We start from the raw sequence: 16,777 nt of genomic DNA, 5'->3' as shown, positions 1-16,777 counted from the left end.
CTGGGTGACTAAGTGCCAATAAGATCCCTAAACTCCAAGTCATTAACTCTTAATTAAGAGCAAAGGAAAAAAGATCAAGAAAATGTGGTGTGTCTCCAAAGAGTAAAATAGAGGCTAAGGGAAGTATCTCCTTTCAAAGTGAAACTTAGAGGTTCTGATTTAACTAAGGGAGGCTGACCCTAGATCCCAGCAAGTACTGTCCCTCAGGGGTGCGACTTGCCAGAAGTAGGCACTTTTTATTTGTTGCTGCCAGTTCCATCTGTAGAGGAGCCTGAAATATGCTTTCCTCCTGTGACTTTTCTGACTGTATAGTAGTAATTTATTTTATATATATGACTTATTTGATATATGTATTAACTTCATATGATATTAACATTATTTAAATTATACATTAGCATTATATATTATATAGGTTGACATTATATATTAACATTATATACATAAACCCCATTAAGGTATGTACCCTAATATTAAGACGGAATTCTTAACACATCTGTTTTGCTCTCAAGTCACTTTTTGAGCCTTCATCTACAGTCTTACACACACCTTGGACTCCATGTACCTTAGACTCCAATGTTCCTAATTCCCTCAGCTTCTGCTTGCTGCCCTAGTCTCCAGTTGGCAACCCAGCCCACAGTAGCAGATGCTGTCAGTTGCCCCGCCCATATTCCCTGAGCCTTACCTGTTTGGTGCCCATGGGCTCAAGACTTCCACGGGACAGCACCTGCACACCTTGGCCTGAGAGCCGCTCTGGTAGCCTCATTCTGCCTGCATGTATGGCGGGTTGCAAGAGCTCTCTACATCTACCCTTCATCCTGGGATCAATGGGCTGATCTGCCCCTGGTAATGCAGAGTGAACTAGAATTTCTGGACATCTCTCTCAGTTCCTTCTACCCATCAGAAAGTGAAAACATCAACATCCAGATCTGGTGGCTGTCTGAGTATCAAAGGGTGCTTTCCTATAGCCAGCAGGAGCGGGAAGTGGCTTATGAACTCAGAGTTGAATACCTGTCTTCCAATTCTTGCTCTGCTGGAGTGTCTCTTTTATATCCACATCATTTGTTTTAGTTGCACCTGAGAGCATTTGGATGGCTCAGACACAATGGGTGCTGCTGCCACCACCAGGTCACAAAGGGACCCTTAGCACCCACAGACCTCCATGTTTCCCATCAAAGGGCCCGGCTTTTTTTGGTTTGTGTCAATTGAGCCTTTTCCCCTTCCATGATGGGCACTGTCCTCTGTTTTGTCCGAAATAAAATGATTATGTTGTTTCCCACTTTTGAGGCCAACTTTTTTGTCAACAGGGACAGTAACTTAATGATCCTTCTATAAGGCAGGGGTGGAGCTGGTTCAAGCACACTACCAATGCCAAATAAGAGGGGGAAAATAATCAGAAAAGCAATTTTTACTTAAAGAGTCTTCCTCCAAACAAGAATAAGTGGGATTTATTACTTGAATTGCAGCCTGGGTAATGGCCACATTTTTGCCTGTCTGGGTTTTCCTTGGTAGATCAGATGTCTCAGGCATTGAGGCTCAGCAGCATTGCATGCGCTGACCCTTGAGGGTCGGAGTGTGCTCCAGAAAGCAATAATCTGGGTGATGAATCTACTCAGGATGTAGGCAAAGTTGCTCTACTAAAGGATGATGAGAAATACTGCTCGGAAATAGGATACATAAAGGAGACTCTGGTCAGTGGGTCTTCTTGCAGGTGATTTTAAAGTAACCTTCTTTCTAGGGCTGTTTATTTATTTTAAGCATCTGCTGTTGCCTATAGCATTAGAATCCTAGGAAATGCTGAGCCAAGGACCCAGCATCTGCAGGGACAGATCTGGAGTGCCTCAGCAGTTATGGGCACCACATTGGGGCCCTGACACCCAGGAGTGACAACCAGAATTATAACTCATCCAGAAACCACAGCACCTAAGAGACAATTAGAAGAATGGAGGGTGTTTTGTTCTGAGAAAGAAAAGGTCAGAAGAGATGTGAGAACTGTCTTCAAACCTGTGAAGGGTATATCTGTAAGTCAAAACAGAGACCTCATGGAAGGGAATACAATGCCCTTCACATTCTGGTTCCAGTCTTCCTCTCAGGCTATGTCCTTCCCCTCTCCATGTTGCAGACACAGTGACATTACAGTTCTCCAAGAATGCTCTGCCTTTTCCCACCAGCTTGCCTCTGGCCACCCCATTTCCTTCTCCCAACTGCTTTGGGAAATAGCCATTCATCCGTCAAAAATCAGAACTTGTGTGTCTTGCTTCTGTGTACTCAGTATACTCTGTGTGCCCCATTTTGATACTTTTTATTATATTATACCATGAACTTTTGTTTATGTGTCTGACCCGCTAACATAAGATCCTACTCAAGGATAATTATCATGTCTTATTATTTGTTTGAAAGAGTTGTTTCTAAAAGGGCTGCTTGAAGGGGTGGGCACTGCTTATGGCATGTTTGTACCTAGACATACATGACTAGAAATCAATTTACACCATGAGCTTCTGTGTGACCTTGAGGCAGAGGCTAAGCTGCACAGGTCACTGGGTGCAGCTTAGCCCCTGCCTCAAGGTCACACATGAGGTTGCAGTTATCTTGGGCTGGGGCTATGGTTTCACCTGAAGGTCTGAGTAGGGGATGACCCACCTGCAAGCTATTCGCATGGCTGTTGGCCAGAGAATCAGTTCTTTGACACATGGACCTCTCCATTGGGTCGCTCATGATACGGTAACTGACTTCCCTCAGAGTAATCTGTGGAAAGCATGAGCGAGAGAATAAGGGAAGGTGAACAAGACAGAAGTAATAATATTTGTAACCTAACCTCAGAAATGACATCCTGTCACTTTTATTAGAAGTTCTTGAAGTCCACCACACTCAAAGGGGAAGACTAGACAAGGGCAGGAGGACATGGAGGTCAACTTTACCCATCCTCCATCTTGAGGTCCCCCACCAAATGACCATTCTGGATGTCCTCCCCCACAAGATAACCGCTGCTGACAGTTCTGGGTCTAGAGTGTTCCAAAGTCTGTTCAGTCGCTAACCAATTGGTCTAAAACATTCAGTTTGAAATAAGAAAGGGAATGGATCATTGGGATACATCAGATATGGGTGAGCTTATCAAAGGTCAATAAACATAAAAGTGATGAATTTTGAAGCCACATAATTAACTCAGGATTACATGAGCAATAACTAAGTAATTACACCTTTAATAATGCATTGAACTTGTCAGGAATACTTACTCATTCTGTTCAAATTTTTTAACAAGATAGCCGATAGCAAGTGACTGTAATTAGATATTGCCTCTGAAAACATTGACAGCGTCTAATTGATACCTTTTATTATAAAGCTAGATGCCAAACATTGTCATTGAGTGGATTAAGAAATGATATTAGATGTGTTAGGATCATAATACCTACTTGCAAGAATCTCAAGCAAGTGGGGGGAAAAATCCAGTTCGACCTATCAATCGCTCACATAAAGTTGGTTCAAATTTGCACTGGTTTGCTTTATATTACAGCCTGACATCAATTGCTACTGCCTGGGCTGTCAAGAAAAGAAACTGGAGGCAGCAGGGGGTGTGTATGGAGACAGAGTCCTTCCCTGCTTCCTTCTTTCACACTGATCATCAGGAGAGATGGGGGAGGGGGAGGGAGATGGTCATAGGTCTCTATGTGAGGAGGGAAAGAAGATAATATGTTTTTACCTTGATGAGAAATGTTTTCATCAGTTCAAGGGTGATTTTCAGGACTTTTATTTGTTGTTTTATATTGTCTCGACAGCTATTAGAGATAAGACTCTAACCTTTATAAAGAGAAGAGAGAGAGAGGCTGAAGTATAATGGTGCCAAGGGAGTGCCCCACCCTTTGCTCCAGCCCTAGGATATCTTCTCTGTGTGTTTTCCCTGGACCCCAATTTCCTATGAAAAAGGAAGCCTTAGGAACCTTCTCAAGGAAGCAGATGTTTCAACTGGAGTCAGCAAGCATGAGCACTGCCTCCAAGCAGCAGGCACTTTAAAGGCCCATGAGAGGCAGTCTCTTAGTTAAGAACCTGGGTTCTGCCTTGCTTGGATTCCCAGTTGTGGGATGTCAGGCAAGCATGGTAATGGCTCTGTGCCTCAGTGCTCTGGTATGTAAAATGACCGCACAGTCTGGACCCTGATGTTTGCACGGCCAGTGGATGGGTACAAATGGAGACCCTCATACAAATGGCTAAATATTTAAAAGTTGTACATCAAGTTGGCAAACTTTTAAAGCAAATATTTTCAATCTTCCTACTTTGACAAATATGCCTCCAAAACAAAAATTAGTAAAGCTATAGTTACATTACTAAAGATATCACAAAATAAAAGATGGCTGGATTTAATTACTATTGCATGGGTCTGGGTGTGCCTTCAGTGGAATAGAGATATTGGGTGAGTAATACAATGAAGGCATATGTGATTCATAAATTATTTTGTATTTATTTTATAAAAATGATATATTCTTTTGATTTCTTAGCTAAATTTCTAATGATGTTACTATAATCAGGTTTTTACATAATTTTTGTTTTATTGGCAATAATGACGCAAATGATTATAAATAAAATGTAATTTATTCCAAATGTGTACTTATTTTCATATATTCATGAAAAATGCAAACTAAAGTCAATGTTGGACATGTAAATATAAATGTAAAAATTTTTTTAAATGTAAATTTGAAAAATAAAAAATATTTTAAATGTTTTCTAAAAAGTTAATCTTCTAAAATATAGAAAAATGCAAAGCAAAATAAAATGTTTACTTAATAAAGCAAAAGGCAAACACAAACTAAAATGAGTAAGTATTAATAATTTAGTAACGTTATTTAAGTGAAGTTGCACTTGAATTTATTGAAATTTTAATTAAAATTTGGTAGAAAAAAAATTCACCACTCTGGGATTCAATATTTATCTACTTGACAACATAACACAGTGATATCATGCTTCATGCATCTTATGTCTAGACCTACATATATTCAAATTTCAGAGTAATGTGAATTGCTTAAAATTGCAAAATATTTCATAGCTGCTATGTGCAACTGTCGTGAATACTTTGCTGATTTGTGAGTAACTTGAGAACTCTAAATTGGAACATGAAAAGAAGCAAGAAAATGGATGCTTGTCACCACCAGGAAATGATACTTTGTTGTAGAAGGATCTATTGCATTCATGCAGAGAGGAAAGATTTGACATGCTAATTAATTTATCCCTTCTCTCTTCTCAAAACCTCCCCAACTCCAGAGCAGTGTCCATCTCTGAAGACAGTAGTAGCACAACCCACAGGCCTCATGGCATTCAAACACAGTCTCCTTTGGTTTCAAGGTCATCCACTAGGCAAAAGCAGTGCCAAGCATTTCCCTGGGATCTTAATGGTATTAATCAGGAGAGTGGCTATGTAGGGCACTAGTTACCACATGACAAAAACACCATGAGGTATGTATTTATTTATTTATTTATTTATTTATTTATTTAGAGAAAGAGAGAGAGAAAAGAGGCAGAGAGAGAGAGAGAGAGAGAGAGAGAGAGAGAGAGAGAGGAGAGAGAAATATCAGTCAGTTGCCTCCTGTACACACTGAGACTGGGGATTGAACCTGCAACCTGGGCGTTTCAGGACAATGCTCTAACCAGCTGAGCACCAAACCGAGGACCAAACTCCATTATTTAGGAAGGAAAAACACTCCTTGCTCAAAGCCAAGTCTGAACACGTCAGGAGGTGACACCTGGCTGAGACTGCCACAGAGTGACCAAGTGTCCAAGGCTTATTGAGGCCACTTGAAGTCCCACCTGAATCCTCTTACATCTAACATCTCACTGTCCAACTTGGGCCTGGTTTACAAAAATTATTATGCTATTATCAGAATATATAGAATGTCCCAAAAATTTATACACACACTTTGAATAATTATAAAGGCAGTGTTTATTAAAATAGATTTCATTTTCAAAATGAAATTTTTAAATTCAAGTGTGTATATATTTTGAGGGGACACCCCGTATTTTGGAGGACTAGGGTAAGTGAGACAAACTCATGAGGCTATAATACCAGGCATCCTATGGCAGCTGTCTAATTACTGCCAAGGATGAGACATTGTGGAGGAGGCTGGGAAGGAGAGGGAAAGGAGGAAGACAATGGAGCACCTACTGAGTAGGGCTACAGAGATGTAGGGGTGTAGATTCTGGAACCAGGTGGACTGGGCTCAAATCCAAGCTCTGCCACCTATAAGCCATGTGACCTTGGGCAAGTCATTTAAGCTCTCTATACTGCAGTTCCATCCTCTGTCAAATGGGGATACACACACACACACACACACACACACACACAAACTAGGGCAGTGATGGCAAACCTTTTGAGCTGGGCGATTCAGCATTTTGAAAAACCCTAACTTAACTCTGGTGCCGTGTCACATATAGAAATTTTTTGATATTTGTAACCATAGTAAAGCAAAGACTTATATTTTTGATATTTATTTTATATATTTAAATGCCATTTAACAAAGAAAAATCAACGAAAAAAATGAGTTCATGTGTCACCTCTGACATGCGTGTCATAGGTTTGCCATCACTGCACTAGGGGACAGTGCACAAATTCGTGCACTTTAAAAGGAACTGTGGGCTGGGAGGCTGTGATGGGCACAGGGGCGGGTCTCAGCCCATCCTCCTCGCCCCCACCCAGCCCCTCCCACCACAGTATCTGGTCACTGTCTGCTGGCTGCCCCACTCCCGCCCCCGCCACTCCCACCTGCTGACGGCGCTGGCCCCACTTGCACCCATGGAGCAATTGGGGCCTGCACAGGCAGTGGGTGCAAGCTGCAGCTCTGGTGCCAGCTGCAAGTGTGAATGGCAGCTCTGGTACTGGCTGCGGGTGCGAGCGGGGCCAGCGGAGCAGGGGGAGGTGGAGAATCCCTCAAGGGTGATTGGGGCCAACAGCTGCCACTTCCACCTGCTGATGGTCCTGAGGACCGGCAGCAGGTGCAAGCACCAGGCAGGACCACGGTACATGGGAGCAAAGAATTTTCAGAAACCACCAGAGTGCCGGAAGCCGATCCACCCTTGCTGCTTGACACAGTCGCTGCAGGGAAGAAACATCTGCACAGCTTATGTTTCAAGGGACCTGGCATATATGGCATATGTTTGCTCCCCCTCTTAACGCTATGTGTTTTAAACAGGACCACCTTCCAAAGAAAGGTTGTCTTCCCAGGTTAGAATTTTCCCCTGGAGTTAGGGAGGGAATAAAACCCCTTAACTAAGTGCCAGGTGGGTAATTAATTACTTTAACTACGAACAATCATGCTTAAGCTATATGATCTTTACTTAGGATAATCTCCTCCAGTTATTCCCTTGTAGCTTAATAGAACAATAGAGTAACCTTAGAACGGAGATAAGAAACATCCTAACCTTTGGAATAGAATTGATAGGATTAAAATCAACTGGTATAAATACAGATATAACAAGACAATAAAAACAGAATCTGGCTGGAGAACCTGGCTAGAACCTGGCTAGAACCTGGCTAGGCTGCTGATCAACTGAACGCTGTCTCCATGTCATTCCTTCTTCGCCAACTCTGTCCACACCTTTGGGAACCTCTGGACCTGCTGGGGCTGGACCCCAACACCAGAGGCTCACCCCGATGACAGTGACTGGAGGCCTGCCTTGGTCTGTTGTCCCAGCTCACCTGGTCCACCATCTTGCCGCGGCCAATGCCCACCATGTTCTGCACTCTGCCGCCTGCTGCCAATGTCTGTCATGTTCCACGTGCACCCCCTAATGGTCAGCACACGTCATAGCGACCAGTTGTTCAGTTGTTCCACTGTTCAGTCTATTTGCATATTAGCCTTTTATTATATAGGATATACGGCTAATATGCTAAGTGTTCATCTGGGTAATGACGTCACGTAGCAATGCCTGGCTTCCTCTCCCTAGCGACTAGCCTCCTTGTAGTTTCTTCAGTCCAGGAAAACAACTTGCTTTATAGCCAGGTGCAAACATTTTACACTTTAACCAAATGTCTGCGAAGCATTTTCCCATGTCTCATCTCATTTGATCCTCACAGAAGTCCTGGAGTAGGTAGATAGGAGACTCGGTGGAATCCTTTTTTTTTTTTTCATTAGCCAGAAAATGGAGATTTACAAAGCTTAAAAACTTGACCCGACTAAAAAGAAATAAGAAATGATGGACCTTGAAAATGACTTTAGGTTTTCTCACTGCACAGAATACTAGTATAGTCAAACACTGCTGTAGTTAAATGTTTTACCCTTTGTTCTCCCTGTGTGATCTACAATAATAATCTGCTTTATGTTGATATCTACTGTTGTTTTGCTGACAATTACCTGAAAGAGAAGTTGGGGGTGCTTTACTGGGTTAGAAAAAGTTTAGCTAAATCAGAAAGCAGTCTAATTAAGCAAGTTTATTATATCTAATCTAATAAAAGAGAAACATGCAAATTGACTGCACCTCTGCTAAGCCCCAAGCCATGCCCACCAGCCAATCAGATCAACTATATGCAAATTAACCCAACAAAGGCAGCCATGAAGCTGGAGCAAGCAGGAGGCTTGGTTGCCCTGGAGATGGAGGAAGCCAAGCTTCTCGCCTGCCCTGGCCGGCTGGGCTTCCACTCAAGGCAACAAAGTGTCAATTATAGAAGATAAATAAATCCCAGATATCTGCTTCCAGCCAGCCTCCACTGGGAGCTTGGGTGGCTGGGGGCCGTGGCCAGCCTGCAAACAGCCATCAGCCCCTCACCCAGGCTGGCCACACCCTCATGGGGTGAGGGTCCTTGCTGGGGGGCTTGGCCACCCTGCAAACAGCCATCAGCCCCTCATTCAGGCTGGCCAGGCACCCCAGCAGGACCCCCACCCTGATCTGGGACACCCTTTAGGGCAAACCAGCCGGCCCCCACCCATGTACCAGGCCTCTATCCTATATAATAAAAGGGTAATATGCAAATTGACCATAATAGCAGAACGACTGGGAATGACTGGTCACTATGACATACAATAACCACCAGGAGGCAGATGCTCAATGCAGGAGCTGCCCCCTGGTGGTCAATGTGCTCCCACAGGGGGAGCTCTGCTCAGCCACAAGCCAGGTTGACGGCTGCCAGTACAGCAGTGGTGGTGGGAGCCTCTCCCGCCTCCTCAGCAGTGCTAAAGATGTCTGACTGCAGCTTAGGCCTGCTCCCTGCTGGCAAGTGAACATCCCCTGAGGGCTCCCAGGCTGCCAGAGGGATGTCTGACTGCCATCTTAGGCCCAATCCCCTAGGGAGTGGGCCTAACTAAGCCAGCAGGTGGTCATCCTCCAGACTGCGAGAGGGCACAGGCTGGGCTGAGGGACCCTCCTGAGTGCACAAATTTTTGTGCACCAGGCCTCTAGTATATATATAAAAGGCTAAGTTGATTCGCACATGCGCAATACATATAAAGCTCTCACTGGTGCCAATCGCATGCATGTGTTTTGATCTATCATTGTCAATCGTGAACTTGGTTGACACTTCTATTATAGAGAAAGGGCGAATAGTAATATTAAAATATTTCTTCTAATTAATTTCCTTTCAATGTGAGTGAATTCATGCACCGGGCCACTAGTAATAATATAACATAGAAAGCTTATTTTGAGACTAAAATGAGTTAATATGTGCAAAGCATTTAAAACAGGAACTGGTACAAATTTCAGGCTTTATAAAGCTATTGCTGGTTTTACTAGATGCTATGCATGGGCAGGACATTCACAGGATTTCTCATTTTGCCTTTCATCCAGCCCTGTTGGAGACTTAATGTAAATTGTAAAGGCAAACTTAGACCAGGATAGACTGAGGATCAAAGATGCTTGTGTTTGTGTGGGAATGAACTTGGCATATGTGAGGACAAAGAGTCCAATGAAGACAGGAACTGAAACATTAGGATTTGGGGTGTTGAGGAGTAAAGATTGAGTCCAAATAATGGGATGCTGTCACCATAGACTGCCTGGGGCTTCTATCCTCCTTTTCCTACCAACTGTATCATCTTTAGTACCTTGCATTTCAATCCCCTCATCTGTAAATGAAGATAATATGATCTCCCAGATATATTATAGATTTAAATGCACTTATGTATAAAAATGTATTTTTACACATGTGATAATCAATTTTAAGCATTTATTTGGTTTATAGCACATTTCTTTGATTCTAAAGTGCTGTTATTTGTAGCTCCCACCATCAATTTATCAGCAGGTCTTGAAAGGCCAAAGACATACTGCCCCTTTAAATGTGAATGTTAAGTATGAGATGAATCCTCATTACAGAAATGATCGAATACAGAATGAAAGTCCTTCCTTGCTGGGGCTGACCCACAGACCCTGAGCGACGGATGAATAGATTACTCTGACACACATTTCTGTGAAAGAGAGGCTAAGGGGCTGTTTTGCTTTAGGAGCAAAAAGCCCTGTTCACCTGCCTCCTTAGGCTTTTATTGTCACAACAGCTTGAACTAAAATTAACCTGTAGATACAATCAGCAGGGTAAGCATCCTTGAGAAAGCACCTGCATCTGTAGTGTCTTTCAAACAAGGACGTTTTGAAGTCTAAACATAAAGATTCTAGTAAAACACCCAGGGGGGTCAGACTTGTTTGGAAAAGTCAAGGCAGGGGCTTCCAACTTCAGCAAGGTCCCCCAGAGGCCACTGACCTTTCAGAAAATCCTCCTTACAGACCTTGCAACCAAGTCTCATGCTTCCCCACCCTTCCTAGAACAGAGAAAGGGAAAGTGGAATCTCATTAGGCATCTCTCCCTCTTGCCTCCATTCTTCTGCTAAACTCTCTTTCTAAATTCCAGACCTGCTCCCTGGGACCTAACCCAAAGCCTGAGCTTGCCCAGACTCTGCCTGTGGTGGCCCCGAAGGCAGGAAGAAGAGGGGTCTCAGAATGGTACTTCTGGGGACCCCCAGCTCAGGGGTGCCTCAGAGGTGTACCAATTCCTCAGTTTTGAATAACTTCAGAGGTCAACATCATTTAATCATTAACTAGGACACCCAGGGGAGTTAATATGCAGAGGAGCAAAGCTGATTTGAGCTCTCAGGTGACTAGCTCAGAATTGTCCACTTAAACTCTGACCCTTTAATTCATACAAATACATTCTGGAACCCAGAGGACTTCCCTTCCCTCCCCCCACTCAAATTATGGTGCTCTCTATGGCCAGGGCACAGGACTGAGCAGTCTGTGAGCAGACCTCACTGCCCTGAGCGCTCTGGGGAGAGCCTGCAGAGCAGAGGGCTCTCCTGTTGGGCACAGCTACATCCAGGAACACCTCAACAGCCTCCGATTTTAATGTCTTTCAATTGCCAGCTCTCTCCGGCCAGGACATTCTGAGAAAAGATTACACTGTATCAGTGATTCTCAACAGGAAGCAATTTGCTCTCCTCTACCGCCCCGGGGACACTTGGAAAAGTGTGGAGATAGTTTTGGTTGTCTCAACTTGGGGGTGGAGGTGCCACTGGCCCTAGTGGGTAGAGGCCAGGAATACACAGGCCAGCTCCCAAAGTGAATTAACCAGCCCCAAATGTTGGTAGGGCTGAGACTGAAAAACTGGGATTGGACAGACAGAAGTAACCGCCATCAGACCACTCTTCCAGAAAGCAGAGGGACACTGCACTAACCAGGTTCTTGCCTCCAATTTCTGTCCCTGACAAAATGTGGAGAGATGCTATCTGGGTTCTGGAGTCAGGGTACCATACCTTGAAACTCTGGTCTGGAACTCAGTGGTTACAGGACTCTGGAGGAGGCACTTTACCTTTCTAAGCCTTCGTTTTCTCATCTGTCAAATGGGCATAGCAGTAGTCATCATCGGGTTGCCATGTGGAATTTAATCCCTAGGGTGGTAAAAGGTGTTTGATAAATGTCTGCTGTTATTTCTGTCCCAGGACTGAAACTTCCTTGTTTAGAAAACGTTTGAGTTGAATACAGTCAACTGAAATTGACTTCCCAAGTTAATTTAGAGTTTTTTTGAGGTCATGAACTTTTACACCCCAGGCTCCTTTCTCCTCCCTGATCCTGATGCCCTTCCTGAGGCTTCACTTTCTCCCACCACAAGAGTTGCAGCAGATTGGATCACCAGCCCCCCCGCCCCCATGTTAATCAGAATCTCTGCCAGAGTGGCTGCTAAAGGTGACAGTTGAGCAGATTACTCTCAGGCTGTGCCTTGCCACCCCGCCCCAGTGCCTACCCACAGAATAAATTCATATTCCTTATCATGCCATCAAGGCCCTGCACCTGAGACTCTTACTATTTTATTTTTTGCCCCATCCTCAGCTATACTCATTTATACTGTTTCCCTAATATGTTGGCCCATGTCTTCCCTCTAAGCCTATTTATGACATTTCCTCTGTCCGGAGTGACCCACCCCTTTTTTTAAATTTCCCATCTAACATGTATTTTCCAAGATTCGGGCCAGGGGTCACTCAACTGGGACTCCATCACTCAAGCCCACAGTGGCGCAGGCCCCCTTCACATGCAAGCCCATGGCACAGAAGGCATGCTGTTAGTCCACCAAATTCCTTATGGTGCTGGATTTGGGGGGGTGGGGGGATAACACCTGTTTCACTCACTGCTCTTTTCAGAAAAACATTCTCCTGGAAAAAAAAAATCATTGAAAGCAGACTATTCCATCCCTCTCATTTTAGCAGCGCTGTATTACTGCTATGGGACTTCCTAAATCTCTACCCTATTGCCCTGGGTTAAAAAGCCAAACCCGGCTCTGCTCTTTCCTAGCGCTGTGACCCCGAGTGAGTTACTTCACCTCTCTGAGCCTTGGCTTCTTTTTCTGTAAAATTGGAGTAGTGTCAGCTCCTACGTTTCTTTGTGCAGATTAAATGAAAGAATTTATAAAAGGAACTCAGCGGGGTGCCTGGCACTGGTGCTCAATGAGAATTATTGTTCATGTTGCAGACTTGCCTTCTCAACCTTGAAGGGAGCAGGCAAGGTGTGGGGTACACACCTTTACCTGGGAGGCAGGTGAACCAGGAGATCTAGACGTGGGGTCTTACAAAATGCCTTTGCTAGGGTTGACCCATGCCAGGCTAGACTTCCTGGACCCTGGACTGTGCACATGTGTGTGCATATACATGTGTTCATATGCACATGTGAATGCACACATGTGTGCACATGGATGTGTGTGTGTGTGTGTGTGGCGGGTGGAAGATGGGGGCGTGGTATTGGGTAGCACAGTTCAGATTCAGAAACAGGATTCAGCTCTTGTTTTCACTATGAATAGTGGGGAAAGCTCTGAACCCATCAAAGCCAGGACAGGGGTCTGAAAAGTAAGGAGTGACAATGGGGTGTGAATCCCCCCCTGAGCTTGGGTCCTGCAGTGAGGCACTGGAGGGCCCTGGAAGGCCTGTCAGCAGCTGAGAAACATTAAAGCCCTTTGGGGACAAGGCTAGGAAGAAAGGAAAAATAAGCCAAGCAGGGTCATCCCTAACCAGAGCAGGAAACTTTGCCTCAGGGGAGGGACAGGGGAAGGAAGTTTTGGGGGGCCCAGCTCTCCTCTAAGGACTGAACCAAGGCAGTGGATGGTCTGAGCACAGCCACTGCCAAGCTGTGTCCTTGTGGAGGGGTCCCCTTCCTTCTCTGCTCGGTGTCTCCACCTTTCCATTGAGGCCATGGCTCTAACAGCTGTGGATCTGATTTTGGATGTTTCCATGTTTGCCTCATGGGCTCTGGGTGCCTTCGATGGGTTCCCTGGCAATGTTCACATCCAGTGAGCCTACTGGGGACATTGGCATGGGGAGTGGGGAGTTAGGGAGAGGTGGGGGCACCACACACTACTTGAGTGAGGATGGGAGCAGGAGGCTCCCACATCCAGGCTTAGGGAACAGAATGGCCTGTGAGTCTCAGAGAATCAAGTAACAGGTGGACCAGGGTGGAGGGTCAGTCATGAACACTAACAGCACTGGGTCCGTCCATTGGGTCGTGGAGAATCAGACACCAACCAGACATCAGATTGATTCTGGGAAACATTTGTTCAGGATAAAGGGAGGAAGCAAAACTAGGCAGGGAGGGTCTTCACACAATGATGCAGGGCTGACACCTAAGGCTGGAGAGAGGGGGCAGGATTGGGCTGGAGGAGCCCCAGATTGCAGCCTGGTTCTAACAAAGTTCTGTCCTGGCTGATGGGGAAGTTTTACCACCAAAGTTGCCAGTTAGAGGAAACCCAGTAAGGGGTTAGGGCAGACATGATCCTATTTTAATACTCCCTGGAGTGCTCAGTCATTGGCTAGGAGAGTGAGGGAAGCTTGGCTGCATATGAACAGCATGATGGACTTAAAGGTGTGGCAGCTAAAGACTGTCAATCATCCATGCTCCCTGCAGCAGGTTCCCATGAGCAGCAGCTCCATGGCTGCCACCACAGTGGAAATGACTGCTTTCCAGAAACCTCAGTCATGAAAATACCTGTGACAAAGCCAATGGTCTCACTTTACAAAGAACACACACACACACACACACACACACACACAATGTATGCATGAGTATACAGACAACCCTAAACGGTGTGTGTACATATTCATACACAGTGTCATGGAATAAGCACTGAACTAGAGTCTAGTCTAAAGTCTGCCTTGGACAAGATACACAGCCTTGGAAAAAAATTCCCTTCCAATACACTTAATTATTTTTCAACTGTCAGAATACAGGCATTTGAACCCATCAAAATAGAGGCAACACTCAGACCTCTTTTGATGCTCACATTTTACGAGTTTATGGATAGCTCTTACAACCAAAAGCAGGAGAGACAGACAATATTAGTGAATAGTCCCAGCAAGGAAGACTACGGACACACTCATTCATTTAGCTCACATTTAGTGAGTACCCAGAGATTGCTGGTGCATCTGGTGGGTTGGTGAACAAACGATATGGTTCTTGTCCCTCTAGAACAGTGATGGCGAACCTTTTGAGCTCGGCGTGTCAGCATTTTGAAAAACCCTAACTTAACTCTGGTGCCGTGTCACATATAGAAATTTTTTTATATTTGCAACCATAGTAAAACAAAGACTTATAGTTTTGATACTTATTTTATATATTTAAATGCCGTTTAACAAAGAAAAATCAACCAAAAAAATGAGTTCGCGTGTCACCTCTGACACGCGTGTCATAGGTTCGCCATCACTGCTCTAGAACAATATTCGTGTGGAGATACAGCGGGAAATGGAAGTAAGGACATAAACAATGGGAGACACTTGTAGGACATAAACAAGATTCAGTGTCAGAGAACTATCTAGAACGGGGACTGCTGAGAGATTATACTGTTCATTTGTCTGATGTGAAAGGTAACTTGTCAGTTCCACACATACTTATGGGCCATCTCCTATGGGCCAGGCATGATGCTATCTGTTAAGTGAGTTCTTAGTCAAGATCATAGACAATGGCCTTTCTTCTGGAAATTTTCCCAGACCCACTTGGCTCTTTGTTAAAATGGTGCTTGTCACAAACTGATTGGTGCATCTCCTGTTAACTAAAACATTCTACAGCCCAAGTTCTCTGTATTTTATTTTCTTCAATGATAAAAAAAAAAGAGATAATGTGAAGTGCTCCAAGGATAGATCTTTGGCAGAGGGTCCAGGGACCATCTTCTTTCCCAGCTCTGCTGTGTAGAAGCTGTGCAACCTTGGGCAGCTCACGCTGTCTCTGATTCTCTGTTCTCCCCCCAGGAAAGTGGGATGAGATGATGGTCGAAATCTCTTCCAGCTCCCAGGGTACAACATAGAAATGTTGGCTTTTCTGTAGCATTCAAGCATGTCTTTTTACTTTATCAATTCATGAGTTATAGTTTTCTTTAAAAATGGGTACTTTTGCTTCTTCCAACAAAGATTTGTTATTCATTTCCATAAGATTAGGATAGTTACGTGGTTCTACTGTGACTATCTCTAGCTTTAATTAATTTAAATAATTAATACTCAGCTGTTTTTCCTATAGTCAGTGTTATAAGATTGTGTATGTGTGTAAAGATTCAAACTCAGTGAATGGTAGCCTGGATCAGGTTCACTAGGGAAAAAATGATATTTTCTTTAAAGCGACAATAACAAATTGTGCTGTTTCCCAACTCATTCCTCCCATGAAATTATTTGTAAACAAGTTTTACATTCGATCCTCACCCCACCACTTTTTAGTATGTGGCCTTGGCCCATTTAGCTACTTCTTCTAAATTTGCGTCTCAGTTTCCTCAATGAGAAATAGTTTCCACATCTCTCCTTCCTCCTATGTTTTTTATTCTGATGGGAGCCAGCGAGCCAACTGTCTCTAGGTTCTGATAGAAGGGGCGGACTCATTGGGCATCTTTCTCTTGCTTTGGCACTTTAAGACCCTGGGGTTGCAGGAAATAGGGTGGCTTGTGTTAAACAGCTGCAACTCGGCACTTGTGTTGGAGGTCATGGTGCTCCGTCACAGGCGGCAGTAATGTGTTTATTTATCACTGCCTCTGGTCTACGCTTCCCCCTTCCTCCAGTTTGTTCTGCCCAAGGCCGTGGGGTCCGACAGAGATCAACAGTGTTTCTCCAGAGATGAGGCAGCTCGTCCAAACCTGAATTAGATGTTAAATCTTTCTGAAGTGGGGAGGAGGTAAAGGGAGGGAGGAATCATATTGTGCTAAGAATTTATCCTGTGTTGTTTCCTGTGAGATAATGTCCCCAGAAAGATTTGTTGCCGGGCAAGTTGCAAACTGCTGTTTCAGGCTGATAGGTGTTGCCAATTCATTTTGATGAATTCTGCCAGTCAGAAAAGTATTTTTCCCTCCTTTCATTTGCTGGGGCTGGTT

Source organism: Myotis nattereri (genome assembly GCF_964212035.1).
Source record: "Myotis nattereri genome assembly, chromosome: 8".
NCBI classification, from domain to species: Eukaryota; Metazoa; Chordata; class Mammalia; order Chiroptera; family Vespertilionidae; genus Myotis; species Myotis nattereri.
Note: the sequence above shows the minus strand (reverse complement) of the source record.